General features: G+C 46.7%; 1 protein-coding gene and 1 long non-coding RNA gene across 13 annotated transcripts in view; one reads left to right on the top strand and one right to left on the bottom strand.

Moving 5' to 3' along the window:
* Positions 1-25,455, top strand: part of Sgms2 (sphingomyelin synthase 2) — a 74,144-nt gene that overhangs the window by 7,549 nt on the left and 41,140 nt on the right. Inside the window, exon 2 of one of the 5 annotated variants that reach the window (XM_063281956.1) lies at positions 6,721-6,800. The exons of 3 other annotated variants lie outside the window; for them this stretch is intronic. The gene's annotated coding sequence lies outside the window, so the exon portion shown is untranslated. Of the gene's footprint in view, positions 1-5,538; positions 6,801-25,455 lie in introns of those variants that run through there. One more of the 5 variants, XM_039102452.2, reaches the window with a different exon arrangement.
* Positions 8,573-25,455, bottom strand: part of LOC108350108 (uncharacterized) — a 34,747-nt gene continuing 17,864 nt past the window's right edge. For all 8 annotated transcript variants that reach the window (XR_010063949.1, XR_010063950.1, XR_010063951.1 and 5 more), the window contains one exon: positions 8,573-25,389. This is a non-coding gene — a long non-coding RNA (uncharacterized LOC108350108). The remainder of the gene's footprint in view (positions 25,390-25,455) is intronic.

Raw genomic sequence — 25,455 nt, 5'->3', positions numbered from 1 at the left:
AACCACTGAGCCATTACTCCAGCCCTGAGTTTATTGTTTTGTCTTGTTTTTTAATTTTAGGTTTTTTACTAATTGATAAGGATTTTAACTATTTTAACTTACAGAGGACCTGAGATTTCATTGACTCTTTTTTGTAAGTCTATTTATTTTTGTGTGTATGTGGCTGTGGGATATGTGCATATGTGGGAGCTCAGAGGACAATTTTGAGGAGTCAGTTACCTCCTTTCACCTTTATGTAGGTTCTAAACTCCAGTCATCACGGCTGAGCTATCCTGGATCGTCGAGCTAAGCATGGTATTACCACAGTATCCTTGTAAGTCAGCAGGAGGAGATTGGAATGAGATGGCCCGCGTCATTAGAACAATCCAGTGGCCACAATTGGAAGGGAACCAGAAGTCTAGGAACACGCATGGTCTCTAGAACTTTTATTCAGCAAAACAATGGGGACCCCACTCGACTCCAAGCTTCTGGGAGGCAAATAGCCCTGTTTACACCTCGATCATAACTCAGTGAGATTTCACATTGCCAGAAAGCCTGTGAAAGAAACGTACGTTGTAAGCTGTTAAGCATTGTAACTTGCGGGCAGCAACGGGAGGCGACTACAGAGCTGCTACAGAGACTTCTTTTTTTTTTTTCTCTTAAATACATTTGTTTTATGTGCACTGGTGTTTGGTGTGCATGTATGTCTGGACCGTAGGTGTGCCTGTCAGAAGAGGTATCTGATCCCCTGGAACTAGAGTCACGGAGGGGAGGATTGAGAGCTCATGTGAATGTATGGGTGCTGGGAATTGAACACGTGCTCTATAAGAATAAGAAGTGTTCTTCACTGCTGAGCCGTTTCTAGCCCCTAGACCATTTGACCCCTCATTCAGACTTGGGAAGGAGCCACATTATCTGTCTGTACACATTCAGTATATATTTGGGGGCTAAAGGTGGGCTCAGTGGAACAGTACGTTCCTAGCACCCACGACGTACAAAAATACATAAATAAAATAAATAAGTGATATTATAATGGGGCTTTCTGGGACCCGCCAGCAGTGTAGATAAGATACAGAGACTTTTTTTTTTTAAAGATTTATTTATTTTATGCGTAAGAGTACACTGTCGCTGTCTTCAGACACACCAGAAGAGGGCATCAGATCCCATTACAGATGGTTGTGAGCCACCATGTGGTTGCTGGGAATTAAACTCAGGACCTCTGGAAGAGCAGTCAGTGCTCTTAACCTCTGAGCCATCTCTCCAGCCCCGATACAGAGACTTTTAATACAGTTTAAAGCTTAGCCCTTTTGCTAGGGCAGGCTCCCAGCTAGCTCGTGTGACCAGAGCGGAGCAGAGAAAGGTGCCGAGCTAGCCATGTAGTCATCTGGTCAGCCTGTACTCTGTCTGTTCCCCCCACGTCTGTTCTCTGAATCTGCTCTCTGAATCTTCCGCTTCTGCTTTCTTCTCCAGTGTCTGTCTGTCTGTCTGTCTATCTCTGGGGTACCAGAAGTCTGCTGGTGCCTTCAATCCCTGTTCACCTTGTTTTGTGAGCCAGAGTCTCTTGATGAGCCTGGAGCTCACCACTTTGGTAGAGTCTCTAGGCAGCAAGCCCAAAGGGTCCTTTTATCTCTTCCACCTCCCTGGCATGGGGTTCGATCCCAGGTGCTCACTGCTGGGCCAGGCCCTCTGTGGATGCCAGGAATCAAATTCAGGTTCCCATGCGTACGCTGCAAACGTCCTACTGACCGAGCCGTCAGGGTAACCCCTACATTTTCAGTTCTATCAAATACATTTTTGTTAAATTTAGAGTCACTGTTAGTTTAGGATATGTATGTTTGTATGTATGTATGTATGTATGTATGTATGTATGTATGTGTGTATGTATCTATGTATCTATGTATCTATGTATGTATGTTCATAAAGATAGGCCGGTTTGGGGAAAACTTCATTCAGGGAAAATTTTCGGTCTGTTCTCTAAATTCCATTTGTAGAATTTTCTCAGCCTTTAGCTGTTTAGTCCAGAGACCTCTTGCCCTGGTTAGGGGTATAGAGCCCTGTGGGAATCCAATTAAGCAAGTCTTGGTTAATAGTTTGCTTCTTCCTGTGGCAAACTCTGGGGCTAGGTGTCCTTCGCTGTACCGTAATGCCCAGTATAATCAACTTGTAAGGAGGAAGGTCTGCTTTGGCTCTCACCTTGGAGGTCTCACTTTGGAAACCTGTTCCTTTAGGCTGGTGGCAAGGCACTTTGTGGTAGAAGAGCATGCAGAACCAGATACTCACTTCAGGGAAGCAAGGGAGTGTCCCTGCTGTCTTTACCACCATCCCAGGTCCTGCTGACAGGGACTTCAATGGCTCCTCTCTGGACCTGGCTTCTTCCCCCCCCCCCCCCCCCCCCGGAGCTGGGAACCAAACCCAGGGCCTTGCGCTTCCTAGGCAAGCGCTCTACCACTGAGCTAAATCCCCAACCCCTGGACCTGGCTTCTTAAAGTTCCTTTGCTGCCCCAAAGCACCTCTGTGGGATTGAAGCCTTTAAGAATAAGACACGTAGGGAACAGTCAGCACTCACCATAGCAGAACGAGGCTTTGGGCATATAAGTGGTCAAGAAACTAACTTTCATATTTCATAGGCATTGGATGGGTGTCTGCTCTGTCTCCCGACAACCATCATTAATAAATTAGAAGACGGATACTGTCATGTTTTGTTTTGTTTTTTTGAGCCAGGGTCTCACTCTGCAGCCCTGGCTTGCCAGGAACTCACTTCCTAGGTTAGTTTCAAACTCCGTGCAATTCACCTGTCTCTGCGTCCTGAGCATTGGAGTAGAAGGCCTACGCCACCACACCCGGCCGGGCATCTCTTGTTAATCTGAATTTTATTATTTTCTTCTGGATGAACTGGGACAGTCGGTTGTACCCAGACCCTGGGCCCGTGCCGTGCCCGCTCCGTGGGCGAAACACAGAAGCCGGTGCTGAGCAACGGAAATGAACTGCAAAGCAGCCACAGTCACCCTACGTGCAACTCAAGTGTCCCAACAGCACACGATTACAGTAAAAGGAAGCTGGAGACATGACTTTTGTCGTCTTATACAACCTAGTATGTCAGAATGTAGCATCAATATAACAGGTTTTTCATTTTTACCTGCCCCCCCCAACTCTTTGTACTCCACATCCATAGCTGAAGATCAGATAACTCAGTGTTAACTTGGGCCCAACAGCTACTGTAGCAAGCAGGGCAGCTGAGCCAGCTTCCCTTAGGGAATCTGTCTGCCTCTGCAGGTGACCTAAAGAGCTGTTGTCTTGGTCTCTTTTCCACCGCCAAACCAAACACCCGGGACTCAAACAGAACGCCTGAGACCCAAGCAGAGCATTTTCTTAGTCACAGCTATGGAGGTCCAAGAGGATAGGACCAGTATTATACTCTACTGAGGAGCTCCTGCTGAGCGACAGCATGGTGGGTGGTCTCACAGGGCAGGGGCATCTTCCACGGTGACAGGCAAGGCAAAAGTGGTGGAACATGGGGTGGCCTCCTGACAGCCGCTTGCTGGAACTGTCTCTGGAAGACTAATCCACTCCCTAGAGTGGGTCCATTACCTCATTCCACTAGGAATTAGGAGTCCCAGCTCTTAAAGGTTCAACCACGGCCAACACCCCGCCTGGAGATCCCTACAGAACCATACTGGAAACACTCAGACCGTACCAAACCCTTAGAGATCACCACCTGATGCCTTTGAGTAGTCTTGTCTCTTCCCCATCCTGCCTCTGAGTCAGGATCTCATGGTATGGCCCAGGCTAGCTTTGAACATGAAACGCTTTTCTTGTTTCCCAAGTACTGGGTTTTGCAGGAATTTGCCACTTCTGTTGGGGGTTGTATTTTCATTGAATTGTATCAGCTTCGCAGCGAGGATCACAGAAAACTGGTTCTGATCTCTTGTTAATGTGACTGACTGGCCAAACACACACTGAAATGACACCGTGGGACGACCATATACAATTCCTCAGCTCACCTGGCTACTGACTGCCACCCTCCCCTTCCCCTGTTCCTGTCTGCAATGCTGTCCTCTTGTCTACTTCCCCACTGTGACCATTAGTGAAGCTTAACCACAGTAAATGTGGGCCAGAGAAATCATTACGTGACGTCGGACACTAGTTTGCCTGGAGGTGGGAGTGCCAGGAAGTAAAGCATGGCACACTAGGGCTTGAGAGGGAGCGTGGAGGTGGGCGTAAGTAAGGACCTCACAGTGAAATGTCCCCCAGCTCCAGGTCAGCCACTTGCTTCTCAGGAGCGACTCCCTTGGAGTTTATAAATGGAGTTTACAGTCCTCCTCGGTTCCTTCTAAACCTGATGTGTCTTTTGAGGACCCACTGTGTACTAGATCCCCCTATTCCCACACACACACACACACACACACACACACACACACACACACACACCACCTATGTGGTATGGCTTCCTTTTTTTTTTTTTTTTTTTGGTTCTTTTTTTTTCCGGAGCTGGGGACCGAACCCAGGGCCTTGTGCTTCCTAGGCAAGCGCTCTACCACTGAGCTAAATCCCCAACCCCGTGGTATGGCTTCCTATACGCCATTCCGAGATGCAGCCGTGAACATGAGGCAAGATTTCTCCTCGAAAGAAGAGTCTGTGTGAGCTGAGAGGCCAGGCTCTCAGAGGGACTGACAGGGAGATAAGCAAGTGGAAGCCGATAAGACAATCCACTTCGCTTTGGACAGGTTCTCTGAAGGAAGCTGAGAGGGACGGAGAGGTCTACTGCAGCAGGACGCGGTTTATCAGAGAGGTCAGGTGTCCACTGAGACTGGGAGGATTCCGAGGCTCAGCTGACCGCACCACTTGCACCAGCCCGTGGAATAGGTGCAAGGGACGGGGGACCAGTATGACTGTACCACGTGAGCTGTGAGAGGAGGGGTGAGGGGAGCGGGGAGGAAGGAATAGGGGGAACGGGTTAGCTGGACCTGCTGGATAGGCCTTGTACTTTTTCTGAGAAGTATTATTATTGTTACTGTTGTTATTTCAAATGCCGTAATGATTATAATTATTAATATTAATACTATAGATGTGTGTTTGATTAATATTAATAGTTAATTAATTGTAAATGTTGATAAATATAAATATTCCAAATGCCATAAGAAGGCGACATGAAGTAAATAAGGAGAAGGGAATGATTGACTTAGCAACATATCCCTGTAGCTGCCAGCTGAGCGTGGCAAGGAGCCATGATGAAGCAGTAGCAGCCTTCCATGAGAAGTTGCTTTGCCTTGGAGTAGGGGATGGTATTGGAGGTGGAAAATGGCAGATGGGTTTGAGGGCCGAGGGTGTGTGGGTGGAGCTTATAAATGTGAAGTAGTAGGAGATTGGTCGGCGGGAGGGTAAGGCTGCAATGACTGGCATTCCTGTTTGCCAGTTGGGTAGTTTCAGTTGACCTTTAGTAACCTCCGTGGAGACTGATAGCAGTCGTGATTAAGACTTGCTTTTAGGGCCCAGATGCCAGGAGTAGCATGAAGGCTGAAAGAATGACATGGGGAGATTTTGTAAGTCTGGGGACTCCCGGGGCAGAGCTAAGTGGGTAGTAGGTCAGGGTGAACACGAGGAGTCACCAGCAAGGCCAGGGCAGACCAGGAAAGCCACATCGCAGATGCGGTTGACTGTTGAGGGGAGGTGGGGTAATTGGCTGTGTTGTAAGCTGTTGGAGAGTTGAGTAAGACTTTGGGTTTAGCAATGTACGTGGTAGGCAGTGGTAGTCACTGAGTGTTTGTGGAGGAAGGATTTAGGGCACAGATGCGTGAGTCTCGAGAACACGCAGTGGGAAACCTCTTTCTTAATCGTTATGGCCTGAGCTATGGACGATCTTGTCTCAAAGCTCCTTGACCTTTCCTCTCACTCAACTAACACATGGCAAATGCAGGACCTGGCTGTACCCCCTCCCACCCCTGCAAGCTGCTCCTACAGGCCTCCTGTGTCCAGTTGCCTCTGCCTGGCCGGGCCTGAGGCTGTCTTTGACCCAGGATTCCGTCTCTCTCCCCACCTCCTTTTAAGATGTTTCATTTGCATCCTGCACCTGTGTGGGAATCTTGGCTGGACTCCTGTGAGAACCATTTACCCATTATTAAAGCCTCACTTCCTTTCTTGTCTTTCTACACAATTCTTTTCTTTCTTTTGTGTTTTCATCAGTTTTGCTTTGTAGCCCAGGCGAGCTTCCACCTCCAAAGTGCATTTGTGAGCCACCATGACGAGAATTACTATTTTTAAATAGTCCGGGGGTTGGGGATTTAGCTCAGTGGTAGAGCGCTTGCCTAGGAAGCGCAAGGCCCTGGGTTCGGTCCCCAGCTCCAAAAAAAAAGAACCAAAAAAAAAAAAAAAATAGTCCGTCATTTGAAGCAGGGCCTCCTGTAGTCCAGGCTAACTTTGAACTCCTGATTCTCCTGTCTCTGCCTATGGAATGCTGGGATTATATGCATTCACCACTATGAATAGCTAGCTTTGCCTTTTCCCAAGGGTTTGTCTATTATACTCTTAAGTCTCCAGGCAGTGGTATGTGGTTCACAGCCCGGGTCGGAGGTGAGCACAGCCACCTTCCTCTCTTGGCAAACTCCCTCTGTCTTCTTCATTTTCTCTTGGTGGTTACCTTCCTTACCACTTGTGTGTGGCATATTTGTGGTTTGTTTTGTTTTGGATTTTTTTTCCCCTTTCAGTCCAATCACTGTTTTTCTCTTCATTATCCTCCTGTTGCAGCATCCCAATTACACTAGTTGCCATGGAGACAGATGTACTCTGAGTGGATATTCCTTTAGGTCGAGAGATAGAAGCAGGAGGTAGGTAAGCCTTGTTTTTCTGCAAATGTTTCTTAGTAACAGAAGCGACTAGTGTAGACAGTCATATAGAAACAGCTGTGTGAGACGTGCTTCCTTTCTCAGGAAAGGTGGCTGCCCTTTTGCTTTGCTTCTCTTTTTAAGATTATTCGCTTTAAGTGCTTGAGTGTTTTGTGTACACAAAATAAATATTAATAAAACGGAGCATGTTAAATTGACCTCCTTAGAGGTGGTCGGACTGTGAGGGCACTAATGGGTTAATTGTTATGGATTTGTGGGTCACCCGGAGAGTGACTAGATAGAAAAGACTCCCTTTGGTGTGCCTGCTTGTATGACCCACTTACCTTGCATGACCTCAACAGGTGTGGCTGCATGACCTTGACCTCTGCATCTTTCAGAACCCTAAGTTGAATAAACAAACCTCTTAGTCTCACAAGCTACCCAGCTTCAAGAGTTCAGTAGGAACTGAAACACCCCCATTGACAACACACGGTCTATTAGGGTGCCCGGTTTTTGATGGCTTCTCTTGGGACATCCATTGTATTTAACACAGTGCTTTTGGATCTCCACCTGGATTTTAAACCCCCAAAGCAGAGACCAAGTCTCGGGGTTACAACATTAAGAGGTTGCTTACCACGGTGCTGACACTTGAAAACAGAACAAAAAACTTTGTGAGGCTGGGAAGGCTGAGACCAAAAGGCTACAAGCGGACTTAGTCTGACGTCATTATGTTTCGGCTCAGAAACTAAAATTGATGGGGAGGGTAAGTTTTAACTAATTGGCTGTTATTTTCAGAGTGCCCTTGTAATGGCCAGAATCAGGAGCGTGGTGACCATCCAGAGTGCATAGTTTATTTTGTAGCCTGAAGACTTAATGTACGGAAAGTTTAAGTAATTAATTTGTAGATTCTTTTAATACTTTCATAGTACATCATAGAAAAGATCATGGCAGATTGCCTCTAATAGAGATAAAGAGAAAAATGTGAGTTTTCACTTGCGTTTCAGAGGTAACAGAATCTTGGCAACTAGCAGCCATTTCAAGGAAAGCGAATTTGGGTTCTGTGCGTGGTGGTGCATGCCTGTAATCCCAGCTGCTGGGGTGGATGAGACAGGAGGATGTAAAGTTTGAGGCTAGCCTGGACTACATGGCAAGCCTGGACTACATGGAGAGTGACTCTGTCTCACTTAGATCTACACACACATACACAGACACACACACACAGAGACACACATACACAGACACACACACACACATACACAGACACACACATACAGACACACACACATACACAGACAGACACACACACAGACACACACACAGACACACATACACAGACACACACACACATACACAGACACACACATACAGACACACACACACATACACAGACACACATTAGAAAAACTTTCTGAATATAGTGCTGTTTTCACTGCTCCTCTTACTGCTGAGTTGAGATTCTGCATGTCTACAGATGTTGGAGAATCCAGGATTCACAGTTGTACGTTAGGGGACCCAGGGAGTATGTGTAATGTGATGAAGGAGCTGTAATTTGGTGCTTCTTGCCTGTTTCTGTGGTTGACCACGTGCGAGAGGGAAGCTCTATGGACTGAGGTCCACTCCCCTCATCGGCCAGCCTTCTTGCTCCCCTCTGTTCTGATGATTTGCAGACAGTGGCCCACTCACCACGCACACCTCCAGCGTTCTGCAGTTACTTTCCCATCTCGTCTTCATGGACCCTTAGCTGCGTATACACACACTTTCTGTCACTTCTGCCGTATGATGTAATCCAAACCTAGTTTTTGCTCCATTGTTTTGTTTTTTTTTTAAGTTTCTTTTTGAGATGTATTTATTTTTATTTTGTATGTGTTTTGCCTATACTTAGTCTGCTTGCAATGCAGTTCCAGGAGAGGCCAGAAGAGGGCGATGGATCCCTTGGAACTGGAATTCCAGACGGTTGTGAGCCACTTGAGTGGGTGCTGGGAGCGGAAATTTGATCCTCTGCAAAAAGCTGTCAGTGCTTAGCCCTCTCTCCAGCCTCTGTGTCTCATTCTGTAGCCAGGTTGGTCATGAACTCCTGGTAGTACTCCTGCCTCAGCCTCCTGGATTTCTTTACTTGCCCTTCTTCAGGGAGCAAGGGGTGCTGATGAAGCCCCGTGCAGGAGGCCGTGGTTTGGGAAAGCTGCTTCTGAATGGTTTTGAGAGGGCAAAGGAAGGCGATGAGATCAGTCACCAAGCTCCATTTTCATTCCTTCCGCATCCTTTGCACAGATGGCGGAGTCCTGTGCTGCATTCCTTTGACTGTCGCGCGCCCAGCTGAATTATTATCTCTGGTGGGGGAGTAGGGAGACAGGCTCTTTCTGTGGACCTCGGCTGTTCTGGAACTCACGATGTAGACCAGGCTGGCCTCAAACTCACAGACCCACCTGTCTCTGCTTCCAGAGTGCTGAGATTAAAGGCCCGCGCCGCCACACCAGGCTTGGATTTTATGATACCCTTGAGATGGCACCCTAGAGAACTCATGCCCACTCTAGGGTGTGTACTGCTGTCCTTTTACACACACACACACACACACACACACACACACGCGCGCGCGCGCGCGCACACACACACACACACACACACACACACACACACACACACACCCTCAGGCTCAGTTTGCATGCTTCAGTTCTTATTAAAACCCATTCTTAGTAAACTCAAATTCCCCTCCCTAAAAGGACAGACCCGGAGACCCGCTTTCATTAAACACTACAGATGACTTAGGGTTGAGCCCATACTCACGTTAATTAATTAGCTGCATTTGCATCCTAAGAATCATCTAATTGTTTCAACGTGAAGTTTAAAAGAAATACCTTTTAAAAAATCATGTGTCCTAAAAAAAAAAAAAGTTAATTTAAGAGAGTGTCTGTCAAAAGAACCCCGCTGGACACTTAACATATCCAGGGCTTTTACAAGCAGAGCTCTCGGGTGTGCCTGCCCCGTTGATTTATAAACTCCTCGGTGTTACCCATGGTTTCTCAATACTGGGTTTGGAGGCAGAAGCGGAAAGAAGTATGGTGTCGGCTGTGAGTTGCCATAGATACACTTGTCAACATGAGCTGTTAGCTCGGGTTTCTATGGCAACAGGAGATGGGGGAGGGAGGGGGGGCTGAGGTCAGTCCTCAGGTCAGCCTCCCTCCTGAGGTTGACTTGGGCCTGAGAAGGCTCGAAGGTCTCCCATCCTGTGGGCCAAGATTAAGAGTAAACTCACTGTGCACTGAGTGAATGGCACTTTATAAAGGGCACCCGGGGAGCCAGCCGGGGAGTCCATGTGTCCTTTGTTGCTGTGGATGTGGTTCCTAGAAGCCACAAGAAGGTCTTTCAGGATGAATTGTTTGTGTTTGAAATTACAATGTAGGGCTCAGATGGAATTTTGAAAACTGCTGAGAAATACCTTTGGGTACGTGGCTGTCATTTCTGTAGATATGTTTCTGTCTGGTGGTCGAGTACAAGGCCTGTGGGCTGTCTGTTTAGAAGGAATATAGACGGTCAATTTTTGAGAAGCGACTAAAATACGTACGAGTTTGTGTCACTGTAGGGATGGGGAATGTGTAACCAAAGTGGTTATACATAAAGAAGGGCTTTAAAATGTGAGCGCCCACTCTTTGTAAGACACGACTTTCCAATACCCAAAGGAGCCAAACCAACCAACCAAGCAAGCAGTCTCCGTCACTTGGAGTAGCTCGTGTTTAATCGGGATCTAGCTGTCTCAAGTGCAGATTAACTACTCATACTTGGATTCTGGCTGCTGATGTGTACCGCCATTAGTCTGGTTTTGTTACCCAAGTTGTGAGGGTCACAGCTTAAGCCCTGTAGCCTGACTTGCTAGACCCTGCCACTCTCCCTCAACTCGACAGAGAAGTGACGGTGACAGTCGGAGGAAGGTGTATTCTGTGTGGCCACATTGAGCAGAAGAGCACATTAGGAGGTCCCGTGGATCCCCACGTCCCCCAAACTCTATGTTCAGGGTCTTGACTTGAAGCTTCGATTTAAATAGGAGACAGGGGGCATGGGTAACTGAGCAGGCTAGGGCCAGTCCTGCCCTCCTCACCTTTAATTTACCCCAGACTCACTCTTTCCTGCAACATCCTCAGAAGAGTGGCCCGAGCTGTGTAACCACTTTCCAGGAGGCGTGTCCCTGCTCTGGGTGGCACCGGCCTCGAGCTTTCTCTTTCTCCCAGCATTAGATTCTCAGGAAATTCCAGTTTCTCAGAGACCATTGTTTCCAGTCCTCTGACAGCCAATGGTCAGATACTGTGTTTCCTGAAGATTCTTATTCCTGCCAGGATCACTTACAGTGTCTGTAAGGATCCATCCACTTCAGGTCGTCAGGCTTGGTGGCAGGCACCTCTACCCACTGAGCCACATCACCAGTCCTCCCAAGGATGTTCTTACTAGAAGCTCTGGAATGTAGCCCACTGACAGAGTACTCGCCTCACATGCACAGGGGCCTGGGTTCCGTACCTGGCACCCCCCACACACACACAAACACCCACACACACTCAAGCAACCAAGCAAAAAAGTAAGCAAACGAAACAATGTTCTTAATCAGACAGTGAACTAGATTTATGTCTTCTTTTATATATGAATGTTTTGGCTGCATGTGTGTGTGTGCATCACATGTGCGTTTGGTGCCTGTGGAGCTCAGAAGAAGGCATCGGAACTCCCTGAACCACCGGAGCCACCGATGGTGGTAAAGCCCAGTGTGGGCGCTAGGAACTGAACTTGGATTCTCTGTAATAGCAACCCATGCTCTTAAGCACTGAGAGTGTGAGCCTCCGCACTGGGAGTTTAAACCCTCTGCTGGTTATGTATTTTGAAAGGAAAATGAATTCCCTAGCCTGTGAATTGTCTTACCTCCCTCAACTGTCTCTTCTGCAGGCAGACATTTCAATAGGTTAATGGAATCCAGCTTATCTACCGCTTCCTTTAACGGTTTATGATTTTGATCTTGTATCTAAAACTGTATCGCCAAATACATGGTCATAATACAGCCCCACTCTGCTCTTGGCGATGTGATGCCCAGTTGCTAAGCATAGTTTGCCAGAGGCTCTAGGTTTCTCTACGAGAAACGGGCCTTTCAAGATACACTGATTTCTTGGAGGGAATGCTCTCTTTCTTCAGATTCCCTTGAGCTCCATCAACGGAAGTTTCTGGACTAGAAGTTTCTAGAAGTTTCTGGGGTTGTGTTTTCACGGGCACAGTGTGCTCCTGTCACTCTGCGACGTACCCAACAGCATGCCTGCTCAGAGCTTTGTGGTGATGAGGGCTCTATAGTTCTGTGCCATCCGTTACCCCAGCCATAGCAGCCAGTGGGCACTTGACATGGCCAGTGGGGCCAAGGACGTGCATTGCTTCAGTTAATTTAAGTTTAAGCAGCTTCGTGTACCTCATGGCTGTTGCTGTAAACCACACAGCAGTAGAAAGTTAGGACAGATTAGAGACTCCTCCTGGTCCATTGTGCCCACCTGTCCCCCTCAGCGTGACCTTGATGAACGTGTCCTAGACATCAGGCAGAGTCCTAGGTACTGGGGAAACAAGAGTGAAGCATGCAGTGAGGTTGAGTTCGCCGAGGTCTTCAGATTCAGGTGGCTTCCTGAAGGTCACAGGGACAGGTCCTCAGATGGGCCCGTGCTGTGTCCCTCAGGAAGCCCCTTTGCTCCTGTCTCTCAGTAGTCACCATTAGAAGGCGGCTCACCAACTAGTCTATTATTACATGTCACCAAAGTATAGACTGGGAGGCCAGGGGTAAAGCGTTTGTATGGGTGAACCCCTTGTTCAGTCCTTAGCACCACAAAAGGGAAAACGGGGAGTGGGTGCATGCGTGAATGGTTGGGCTTAGCTGGGAAAACAACGCATGCGCACATTTCTTGTCTCGCTTGAAACCAATCATTTACTATCTGCAAGGCTTAAGCAAAGGTTTATAAGGATCTTCTTTACCTTGTACGATGGCAAGTGTTAGATACTTTAGAGGGGTGGGATGAAGCCTCAGGCCATCTCCCGTGTGCAAAATCACATGCTTCTCCTGAGGGTGTCCTTATTATCAGGTAAAGATGGTTGGAAAATAATATTCTCGGGGGCCATACCACAGCCATGTCCGGGTTAGCACATGGGAGTTGCGGGGGAAGGGAATTCACGCAATCTCATTCTAATGTAGCTGGTGACTGTGTCTCATCTGATGCTGCGGCCTAATTAATAATCTGTGTAAAGGAAATGAAGGAGGGGGGAAGAGGCTGGGCTGCTTTGGGGAGAGAGAGAGAGAGAGGGAGAAGAAGAAGAAGAAGAAGAAGAAGAAGAAGAAGAAGAAGAAGGAGGAGGAGGAGGAGGAGGAGGAGGAGGAGGAGGAGGAAGAGGAGAAGAAGAAGAGGAGGAGGAGGAGGAGGAGGAGGAGAGGGAGGGAAGGAGGGAGAGAGGGAGAGAGACAGAGGGAGAGAGGGAGAGAGGGAGAGAGAGAAGAAGAGAGAGAGAGGGAGAGAGGTGTCTCTTTGGTGAACTAGCCACCTTTTCTCGAAAGATAATGCCTCAGATGGCCAAAGTCTAAAGTCTGTTCACTAGTCCTGACAGTCATTTAGTGGGCCCAGCAGAAATGAAGTAAAAAGACCGTGTGTCTCAATTTGACTGTCAGACTACTGCAGCAATAGAGCCAAAGACATGAGATTTCCTTATGAATCTCAATGTTCGGAGAAGGAAAGGGCCCCAACCGGACAAGAACTTTATTTCCTGGACTTCATATCCTGGGCTTTATATCCTGGACTGTATTTCCTGGAAAGACCAGACCACCTCCGAATGAAACTGAAGTTCAGGCGACCAGGGGTCCAGGGTAGATGGGACCACACCTGACTAAGACATCTTAGATTTGCAAGTCCTTGGCCATCTATTTAAACTTCAACCTCACTTCAGGACCCAAGAGACAAATTTGAGGAATTCACTAGTTCTCTTCGTCCCTCTCCCCAGTGTGGCCTTATTGAAGAAATCTTTTTCTTCTACTATATTTTAGAAGGTTTTTTTAACAACTCATCGTGTGTGTGTCTGTGTGTGTGTGTGTGTGTGTGTGTGTGTGTGTGTGTGTGTGTGTCTGTGTGTCCCTGTCCCTGTCCCTGCGTGAGCTTATGTGCCTCACATGCATACTGGTTCCCCTGTGGGCCAGAGGGTGGTGTGGATCTCCTGGTGCTGGAGTTGCAGGCAGTTGTGAGCTGCCCGACGTGAGTGGTGAGAGCAGCCCAGGTCCTCCCCAAGAGCCTTAGGCTCCCTGACCAATGAGTCATCATTCAGCCCTTCTCTGCTTTTGCTGGCCCTGTGATGCAGGGTAGATAGACCCTGGCTGTGTGTGACTCAAGGGGAAAACATATCATGACAGCCCAGTTGTGTCCAGTTACCATTGTGACATTGTACCATTGGAACTTGTGTGGACCTCAACTCCACCAGCAGGTCTCCCCACCACACACACACACCCACCCAACCCCCTCCATCACTGATGAGCCTGCCCACCCACACTCGGGTTCGTAGCCCCAGGTTTCTGAGTGTCTTGTGCCATCTTCCTTAACCTTACTCAAGATTCAGTTGCAAAATCTCCTGCTGCCCACAACTCACTTCTGGTTTTCTTCTTCCCTTTTTTTTCCCAGTTATTCCTGGTATCTTAGTTTTTAATTTCCGTTTGGACAGAAAATAGCACTGAGGTTCCGAGAGCCCAACTTCTTTACATTGTGTCCTCTGACACAACTTCCTCCAGAACATAGGGTGGGGAAGAGTTTTCTGTGTGAGATACATGTCTATAAATCTGCCACGGTGGCTCGATTCCTTCGACGGAACGTTGGAGCCTTGCAGGGCATAGATATCCGAGACAGATGTTGGATGTTGCTGAAGCTGTGTTAACTCTGTCATTTTCAAGAGAGGCTACAAGAACAAAAACCAAACCAAAACAGTTTCTCCAGAAGAAGCAAATTGCTCGAAATACTGAGAAGGCCCCAAAAGAAACATCTCAGAAACCTTACAAGGCTATGGAGCTAGGACTGTGATGGGCATGTGGGTAACTACAGGAAGTAGATTGCTAACCAAGGCACTGTAGCAGAGACCGCCCCCCATGCGAGGAGGGGGACCCGCAGTTCTCATCTCCTTGAAGGACTGAATTCAGTCAAGGGCCGGTTTAATGGAAGTTTACTCGGCACAGGAGTGGTTAAGTTTGTATAGCTGAACAGCCTTCTAAAGAGGGGCTGTCATGGTCTACCCCAAGACGGACAGCAGACCAGTGGGTTCTCCCTAAGGATTTTAAAGTTTTATGAAGATATATGAGGTGAGCGTCAGAGCATCCAGGCCCTCTAGGCCCTAAGTGCACAAGCTCCAGAAGCCACTGGTCAGCCTTCTCAGTGTCAGCAGGAGGAAACGGGACTCCTGCTGTCAGGGGTCAAGGCAACTTGAAGTATAGTCACAGGCTTTCCTTTTGTGTGGTCAGCTCGACCATCTCCTACCCAGCTGCTAGCCCTTTAATTAGCTTCCTCCGTGCTCCCAACCTCCCTGTTTTAACCCTACCATCTTAACGGTCCTGTTATTTAAACATGTGTTATCACTGTGACTTAATTACCTCGAAGAGAGAATTCTGTAATGGATCGGAGTCTAGAGTCCTTGTTCTCGGATGGTCAGTACAGTGTACCCCTAGTGAGGCACAGAGCGGCTGTGTCATACCTGTTAGCCTGGTGGGTTACATACACCACCGATCCCTCAGACTGAGAATCTATATGTCGCTGCCAAAGGTCTCCTCTACCTGAGCAGAGAGGACTTTGCTTAGCACAGTAACATTGATGTAATAAGCCCCACACCCAGGGAAATTTGTTTCTCTCTTCATATTTAATAATTCTTCTTTGATTCATTTTTTACTTTGAGCTTCATTTCTCTTTCTCTGTTTTGGTTTTTAATGGCCGGATTATGTAGCCCAGGCTGGCCTTGGGTTTACAATATAGCAGGGGTTGGTCTTTGAACTCCTGGTCCTCAGCCTCTACCTTCCAAGAGCTAGGAGGACAGGTATGTGTGTGCCACTGTGCTCAGTTTCACATCTGGTTTCAAAGGCGGGGTTTATTTTTATTTAAGGAAGAGGAGCACTCCCAGTGAATATTCGTACTTTTACTTTAGGTCTCTCAACTATGTAATTAAGCTATATTTAATCAGAGTGGTGGACCAGTGACCACAAGTGGCATCTTGCTCAAAAGAAAACTTTTAGTAAACGAGGACAGAGGATTTTTATTTCTTCACCAACACCGGTTCCCTGATCTATAGTGAAGACTGGGGAAACCAAGGCTTGCTGTTTCAGTCCTCGGTGTGCGGCAATAATGGGGTGCTTTATAGAGACCTGCTGTGGCGGCCATCTTTGGAAGCCTGTCTTGGAAGCTTTCTGCCCACCTTTCTCGTTCTTTCCTCTCTCTTCCCTTTCTTCATCTGCTGATGTGATGTCTCTTATTCTTTTTAATTATGACAGCCACCCTTGTTTAAGAAAACTTGGGGGGCTGGGGATTTAGCTCAGTGGTAGAGCGCTTACCTAGGAAGCGCAAGGCCCTGGGTTCGGTCCCCAGCTCCGAAAAAAAGAACCAAAAAAAAGAAAAGAAAAGAAAAGAAAACTTGGTTCCTGAACAAGATTTATAAACCGGTTTTCTTTGTAGTTAACTTCATATTTACATATGAAGCCTTCTAGAAACAGGAGAGGGGACCGAGGAGATGGCTCAGTGGTTACGAGCACTTGTTCCTCTTACGGCACCCACATCCTGCGTGGCTCACAGCCATCCACAATCCCAAGGGAATCTGAAAGCCTCTGCTGACCACTGCAGGCCCCAGGCACACATGCAGTGAACATACATACATGCAGGAAGAACATTCAAGCACATAAAATAAATAACTACATCTAAAACAAGACAAAGAAGCGGGATATGGAGAGACACCGAAAATTGTTCTGTAGCCACGACCTTTATCAGGAACCTCTTACGTGCTACAATAACACATGGACAGGAGTATCCAGGTGTGGCCTTGTATTTACCACAATTACGCAGGGTTTTTTTTTTTTATAGCTGTTTTTCACCGTCATTAACAATGCCCTGGGTAATATGTTCCGCTAAATTTTGTTCATTATTTGTAAAGCCTAAGACTTATTTTATTTTACAGCTGAATAGCAGTTTGATAATTTGGGGTTCTTAAAGGCTAATTATTATGTGAAAAGTAGTAATTTTTTTAATTGAGTTTCTTTGCTCACCAGTCAGATTAAATACTTTGCCAGTTCCAATGTTGAAATAGGAAGGGCCCACCACCACCGCATAAAGATTTCCAGGTATTTGTTATAATTTCAAATGGTCTACTTTTCACGGTTAGACTATGGGACATTCTTATGGCTTCTAAATTTTTTTTCCTCTGGAGGGTTTGGAAGTTTGGACGATTCTGTGCCACAGAGGGCAAAGCCAGAGTGAGCCAGGGAGGACACACAGACACGGAGAAAGCAGGGGCCATGGCACACGGACTGGCCATCTCTCCTAAGCCTTCTCTCTGGGCTTTAAACATGAAGAGATGGGCGACCTCCTGTCACTGGGATGGTTCAGACGCCTGTCTGTGCTGTGCAGAGTACAGCGTGGCCTCTCAAGATAGTTAGAGCTCAGAGTTTATAATTAGAAAACACTGTGTGAGTTCTTTATACGGTTTTGCCCTGACCACACCTGTCTGTATTCGAGGGACATTCCTTTCTCCTGTTTTTTTTCTTTTTTCTTTCCTTTTCTAAAAAGAAAGGAAAGAAAGAGAGAAAGAAGAAGAAAGACATGTAAGAAAAAGAAAGAAAGGAAAGAAAAAGAGAAAGATAGAAAGAAAGGAAAGGAAAAGAAAAGAAAGAAAAGGTCTCAGTATGAGCCCAGGCTAGAATTCAAAATGTAGACCAGGCTGGCCTTGAGTGGAGTGCTGGAATTAAGGGTGCTATGCCACCATGCCCAGCTCTGCCCCCCTTTGATTTCTACTGTAGGCACAACCCCATGCTCTGCCTCTGAAAGTCTCCAGGGCGACCACAGGCCCATCTGGTAGGCACATTTCCTCATTCCAGATTGACGTAAAAACTACCTGCTTAGCTAGGATTTGTTCTCTAATGAGTAGTCCGTTACGGAAAACCCACCTGCTGTGTGATTTACAGTAAAGTACATTTTAACCACAAGAGCTTAGTGACCATCACAAATAGAAATGTGATGTTTCTCTGCCACAGAGTGACTCGGATGTGTCAGGCCCCGGCACAGAGGCACTCGGCCGCCTGGAGGTGCGGAACATTTTCCCATGGCTGTATTTCGGCCATCTCTCTTAGAGGACCATCTAACGTCAACTCCTCCAGCTCTGGCCGTGCCGGGTTCCCAGCAGCCACATGTATCTGCCTCACAACCTTCTTTCAGTTTCAGGAGCTGGGATGCCCTCTTCCGGCTTCCACAGTCACTGCCTTCACACAGTGCACAGACATACGTGCAGGCAGAACTCCCACACACGTAAAAATAAACCCATTAGCAACGAAAAGGTCATTAAAAGGTTTTTTCCCCTTCACCAGTTAAGGTTCATTGTCCTACACAGCGCTCTGCAGGCTTGCTTGTCCTCTATAAAATTCAGAATAATTGTGGGAGAGCATTTTTCAATACTGGACGGCTGTGCTGCCTTGTCCCACGGAAGCTGGGTGAAGGAAAGAACTGCTCTGTTCTACAGATACCGACACCTTCCATTTGCCAGGAGCTCTTGAAAAGAGCTGGAAGATGGCAGCGAACAAAAAGCTCCCATGTTGCCTCCAGAACCAGCTAGATCAGGGAAGAGCAGAGGATTGGTGCTGCCCCAGGTACCCGGGGAACAATCCCTTCAAGATGGCGGAGTAACCCGATGGAGTAGGCAGGGATTGCCATCTGCCTTGAAAAGTAAACTGTGTGTGCCGTTTGACTGGGATCCTTTAACCTGCCCACATGCAGGGTGTGTATATGTGTTTTAGCATATCCCTACCAGGAGATTTCTCAGTTTTCAGTGGCATTTTTTAAAAAGAAAATGCTTGGAGAAGGAAGCCAGAGTAGAACTCGGCTTTTTAAATCATACCTGCTGCTGAAGGGTAATTTGTAAAAGATAAGAGTAAATATACAGATTGAGATGGTATTTATATATTTAGTAGTTGTGTGTGTGTGTGTGTGTGTGTGTGTGTGTGTGTGTGTGTGTGCTTATATGAATGCCACACAGGTGTGGGCACCTGTAGAGGACAGAAGACGGTGTCAGACCCCTTGGAGTGGAGTTATAGGCAGTGTGAGATATCTGTCATGGATGTGGAGGAACCAGCTTGGGTCTACAGCAAGAGTAACAAGTGCTTCTGAATGCTAAGCCATCTTTCAAGCCCCATTGTGGGTTTGGGGGAGGGTTTTGTTTGCATTTTAGATACTTACATCTTATTTAATGTGGTTGAGAGTTTCGCCTGCTTGTATGTGCACTACGTGCATGCATGGTACACAAGGAGGTCAGAAAAGGACCAGAGAGTCTCTGGAAATGTAGCTATGGACGGCTATGATCAGCCACAGGGGTGCTGGAAACTTCTACAAGAATAGCAAGTGTTGGGGCTGGGGATTTAGCTCAGTGGTAGAGCGCTTACCTGGGAAGCACAAGGCCCTGGGTTCGGTCCCCAGCTCCGAAAAAAAGAACCAAAAAAAAAAAAAAAAAGAATAGCAAGTGCTTTTAACTGCTGAGCCATCCTTCCCTCTCAGGCCCACCCTCTTCCCCATTGTGGATTTGTGGACTTTTGATGGAGGCTCTCACTATTTGTGTATCCTCACTTCCTGTGTTACCCAGCCTGACCTGGACTCCCCTCCTTTGCCCAATGCTGGTATTGCACCACAATGCCCAGCTGGAAAGTGAATGTTTCTTTGTTGTTGTCTTGGTTTTGAGTTTTTACCGGTGGTGGTGGTGGTGTTGCTACGGAGACAAGGTCTCACTGAGAATCTCTGGCTAGCCTGGATTTTGCTATGTAGACCAATCTGGCTTGGAAGTCACAGAGATCTACTGGCCTCTGCCTCCAGAGTTCTGAGTCAATTGTTGTACTTTAAATCCTTTAAGCATAGAGGGTAAATGTGTTTCTGAGATACTCGGTGTACTTAGGTGGCCTATGAGGAGTGAGGCCTTCGCTCTACAGTGCTGTCCATTATTGAAGCCAATTGAAATACATCGGTATACACAGCTGAGTTACAGAAAGGGCCGGAGACTACTGTCCTTCAACATCTTGCTTGTGCGGTCAGTCCTTTGGCTGGTGTCTTGGTTACTTTTTTATTGCTGTGATAAAACACCATGACCAACAGCACTCACTGCCAGGCACAGACGCAAGGAAGCATCATAGAAGGAAAAGTTTACTTGGCTTGAAGTACCAGAGAGTCCATTGCTAGGGAGGCATGCACCAAAAGGCTGAGAGCTCACATCTTCGCCCACAGGCACAAAGCAGAAAGGGCAAACTGGAAGCTGAGGAAGGCTTTAAACACTCAAAGCCAGCCTCCAGCAAGGCTGCACCTTATAAACCTCTGAACAGCGCCACCAACTGGGGACCAAGTTTGTAAATACCCGAGTAACTAAGGGACATTTTGCATTCAAAGCCACCACAGCTGGCAATGTGGAGCTTGGGCTTGGGGAAAGTCTCCACCACATCCTGATAAGAGTGGCTCTCGGTGTGTACACTGTTTGAACCAAGACTAAGGTTGATCATGAACACTGGCTTTCCTCATGGGAGTGTGGGTCTGGCGTTTGTGCCTGGAGAGTTCATAACTGACAGCTTGAATAAAAGCCATAAGCAGTGACTTTCCAAGGCATTTCCTGGTCTATGACATCTCTCCTGTGTGTCTGAAGGAATGGCCTGTGTACTTGTAGGGGCCCCATGGCCTTTTACCCTCCGCTGGTTTTCCTTCATATCTTCCACTGAGGGGGCGGATATTACCGAATGCTAAGTTCTGCAAGGCCTCCTGTGAGTCCCTGGACTGAGGCTGCTCGTGGGAGATGGTCGACGTCGCTAAGATATTCTGTCTGCTTGCCTTATTACTGTCAGGTGACCCAATTGTTACTCCACCACTAAGCAACATTCCCGTCTAAGAATTCACATGTTTTGTCATTTCTCGGCCCTTTGGCAAAGGTCAAACGAACAGGTTACGTTTTCAGGAGTCAAGAGCAGTGGTTTTGAATCCTTGCCATTCACTAGCTTGGTTTTTCGGATTGTTGGCTACTAAGATCAAATGCCAGTCAAGACGCTCATTAAAGAAAGGGTTGGTTTCAGTTGGTGGAGAGACATCCCATTATGTTAGGGAAGGCACAGGCACAGGAGAGATGGGGGGAGGTGGAGGGAAAGGGAGAGGGCAGAGAGAGAGAATGAGAGACAATGAGAATTATTGATGCCCAACACTTTCTCCTTTCATTCCATTTGGGAACCCCGGTTCATATGGTAGGGCCTCAGAGTTGGTTTTCCCTCTAACGTTCTGGAAATATCGCCACAGACACGCTCAGCATCTTGTTTCCAGTGTGATTCGAAACTCGGTCAGTGAAGATTGATCACAGCAGCTGACCCTGAATGACGTGCAGCCATTATTCACTCTGAGGTTGGGAAGGGACACTGGGTGACATTGTGGCCGCCGCCATTTGTGGGGTTTTACACACGTTACCTCAAGGTGACTTTCCCCAGTATTAAGTGGTTTTATAGAATATGACGGGATAGGATTTGAATTCAAGCCTTCCTCGTTTCGCAGCTGAACATTAGCCACCAGCCTTTCCTGAGCCTCACACATGGTAACATCTCACCGGTACCGCAGGGAACCATTTAACATAGACTCCTGTGTATTTATTCTTTAGTGTAGCAATGATCTGATGGTCATGTCCAGAATCATATTTGGGATTTTTGTAAAATACAAAATAGAGAATGTTACCTCCAAGATCCCATTATTCTTTGGGCAAAACTCAGATGTCTTCTCTTCTGGGTTACCTAAGGTCCAGATTTACTCATCACGGCCATGTTGACTCGCCTACTGTTTGTCAGCGTATAGCTCCCCCTTTGCAAAGACTATCCCTTCTGCTTCAGATGACCCCTCTCGAGCGAGCATGACTCCTCTTCGTCCTTCAGGTCTGAGTTGAAAAAGCCTTTCTTCCAAGAAGACTTCCCTGAACTTTCTGAACAAGGTTGTGTCCTTGGCTCTGGGTTGCTCTAGCCCTGAACTTTTGATAACCCAAACATTTGTTTATCTCCCTGTGTAATAGTGAATTGTGCATTTTCGCACCCACATTCTGCAGGCTCTGTGAAACAGGAGACAAAGGCTATCTTGTTCATCTGGCCGCAATGGAAAGATGCCTAAGTGAAGGTTAAACACCTTTCCAAAGAAAGAAAGACAGTCAGTGCTCATTTGGTTCTCCAGGTGTACAGGCAACAAACCGTTCACTGTCCTGGACAGGGCCCTGTGCACAAATGACAAGGAGGAGCCCCCATCAACCAGAGGAAGGGAATTCTTTTAAAGTCTTTGTGAAGCAGGTACTAACACGTTCATAATTTTAAATTAGGTGTCTGCAGGCAGATTCATCTCTTAAGATCTAAACTCAGAGAAACGGACTGCCCGAGCTTTCAAGCCCCGGCGATACACATGAACCAAAACATTTCTTCTTTAGGGCCACAAGGAGTCCACCTATCAGCTGTGAACTCTATTTAAAGGAAATTTGCCTTAGACAAGGTTAAGACATTTGAGGGATAATTCACACCCTTTATATCTTGCTAAGAATTTTAAACACAGCCAGTTTTGGGTCATAAGAGTACTCTTTTTTTTAAACATCTTATGAATTTTTTAATATGTCTTTTGCAAGAACACTGTTTGAAGATGACAAAGGTTTAACATGGTGCTTAAGACAATCAGACCTACAAACATACACCTAAGCAACGTTTAGCAACACATTTACCAGTCTGTATTTATATGTTTATTCATATACCTATATATGTGTGTAAAGTAATAATTCAAAAGAGGTCATGAATTTGAGAGGGGGCATAGGAGGTGTTGGAGGGGGAATTTGTGAAGTTAATATTTTAATTGAAAATTGCTAAGTAAGTCTATACATGTGTAGCTGTATAGCTGTCAAAAATAAAGTAAAGCCAATATTTTCCTTGGAGTGATTGTTGGTGCCTATGGGTAAAAGGCATACCAAAAACCCAGGATTACAAAGAATAGTGTGCGGCAAGAAAAAAGAAGAAATTTTTCTAAAATTGCTTTTGTATCCTTCCATCCAAAAACGGTAAATAAACTTAGAATCTAGGGCTTTTCCACAGAGACGAAGATTACGTCTTACTTGGTTGTGTGCGTGTAGACACGTTCACTGAAATTAAGGACATTCGAAGGAAACAAGACCCAGAACACTCAAAATGGAAACTTAAATATAGAAATACCAACAAAAACATCCAAACCCATTCATGTATCTGATACATATAAATGTTTTCAGGTAAAAAAAATAAATTAGCAACTCTTTTCCTTTGAACATTAAATAATCAGGAAAGTGGAGAATCTGACAATAAAAAGTAGAAGAAGAACGGACGTGATCCTCTTTCATGGTGTTCAGGTATGAGATTCTCAAAGAATCACTTCTCTAATCACAGGAAAAGGCAAAAATGGTTGGAGCCTTATAGGATTCTAGCTCAGAGTGTTTGGGGTCGGGGGCGCTGAAGGTTCCTCTTCATCCGGGATTGTGTGCTAGGCAAGCACTGTGGCGGATTCCCTGCTAACATCACGAGCTTCCACCCTGAATCCCGAGACAGAAATCAGTAAAGATGACTTTAGCCAGCTGTGCCACCCAAGTGGTATTTGAGGACAAGAAGTCTTTCAGTTCCAAAGCTGCTCATATTGGATCCCACAATTCTTGATGTAAGGGGGGAAAAAAGTGAAATAATGTTTCAAGTCATTCCACCAAATGACTTGGTCTTCTCACAAAAAAAACAAAAAACAAAAAACAAAAACAAAAACAAAAAACAAAGGGAAAAGCCTTTTTGATTTCGAGGTCAATATTAATGAGTCAGTACCGTTTGGGAGTGTGTTGTGTTAGCTGAGTTCATGAGACAGAAACTCACTGGTAAAATCGTGATAAGAAGGCCACTTCCTCACTCCGTAGAATTCCACTCACTCTCCCTGGAAGAGCAGGAATCCTGTCTCCTGTTCCAATCCCACCTTTCCTTCAGCTCCGAGGAATGGGTGTATTGTCTGTACAGCATATCCCATTTGAATTTTCTTGACTGAAGGAGCCTCCATTACCAGCCAGGAAAGAAGGAAAAGGGGTTGGGGTTAAGCATTAATCCGAGAGTGAGTGTGGAGCTGGGAGAAGGTCACACTGAGTAAATAATCAGCTGTACCTGGGCTGTGCTGCCTTTTCCACTGCCAAACACAAACCTCCCGGTTACCGGGCAACGACAGTGACTCGAGCTCTGAATACTTCACGACAATGAAATGTCCAGCCCCCACATTTCCAGGAAATGCCCTTCTTTTAAGTCACCAGGGACCAGGGCGAGCAATCAGTCACTCGTGGTATCACATACCATAGCCTGCTGCTTGTTGGTCTGAGAGATGTAAAGCTTAGGAAAAACACAGATGTCGCCCCTGCGCTGACCGTGAGAAGGGAGACCTGAGTTGGGAAAAGGTGTGTGCAGTGAATCACCTTTTCTACAGAATGACTCACGGGGAATGAAGTCCGCTGCCTTTAGAGAGGGAAAACAGCACATTCCTAATTACTAAAATAGCCTAAGATCCCAGAAGGTCACGCCGTGACCTTAGTGGCCGAGAGATAGGCTCTTGGATCCAGATAGCCTCTGTCACTGTACTCGTTATCTAAGTTTAGCCTGTCTTTCCTCAGACGTGGACATCGATAGCACCTGCCACGAGAGGTGGCCGTGGGTGTTGATACCAGTTGATACCAGCAATCGGGAAGCAATGGGGCAGCTGTTATTCTGTGTACTCTGGGGAAGGGACATCTGGCCTCCAGCGAGGCACAGCTGAACTCAGGAAGGCAGGCAGGAAGGCGCAAATAAACGGGACCATTTTTCAACATATTAAGATGTGTTGACTGTTTTGAGAATTCAGATTACAGAAATTGCAGCTAAACCACTCACAAGAAAACTTTCTAAGGCTCCCCAGAATCCCCTACTTTGGAAATTGGATGTTGAAAAGCTACATTAATTAGCATTGCACCATGAGAATTTGTCACGTGACCCCTAACACGAGAAGAAAGCAGCTTCCGTTTTTACTTCCTTTTCATACCGCACACCACCTCAGAGTTTCTTTGTAGAATTTATGATGGGATATGTAATTATGCAAAGTAGCTAGCTACATGAGATTCTGGGAGCTTCTATCTGATGGATATGCAAATACACAGACAGGACTGACTCCAGGTTCTAAAGGGTTTTGACAAAACGAAGTATAATTCTGGTCTTCGAGTGTATGGGCTGGACCTTCAGCGGCCATTGTGGGTCCTGAAGAGAGGTGCTTGGCTAGAGGCCAGTGACAGCACTGTTGTAAAACATGGACTCGACCCTCTCAGCTCGGAACTTGTAGGGAAGAGAAGCCCAAGTAAGTAGCGAACCAGGACATTTTGGGGGATGGACAGGTGCAGG

The sequence above is a fragment of the Rattus norvegicus genome, chromosome 2, assembly GCF_036323735.1.
Source record: "Rattus norvegicus strain BN/NHsdMcwi chromosome 2, GRCr8, whole genome shotgun sequence".
Taxonomy (NCBI): Eukaryota; Metazoa; Chordata; class Mammalia; order Rodentia; family Muridae; genus Rattus; species Rattus norvegicus.
The sequence above is the reverse complement of the archived record's forward strand: the minus strand, read 5'-3'. Positions and strand labels throughout refer to the sequence as shown.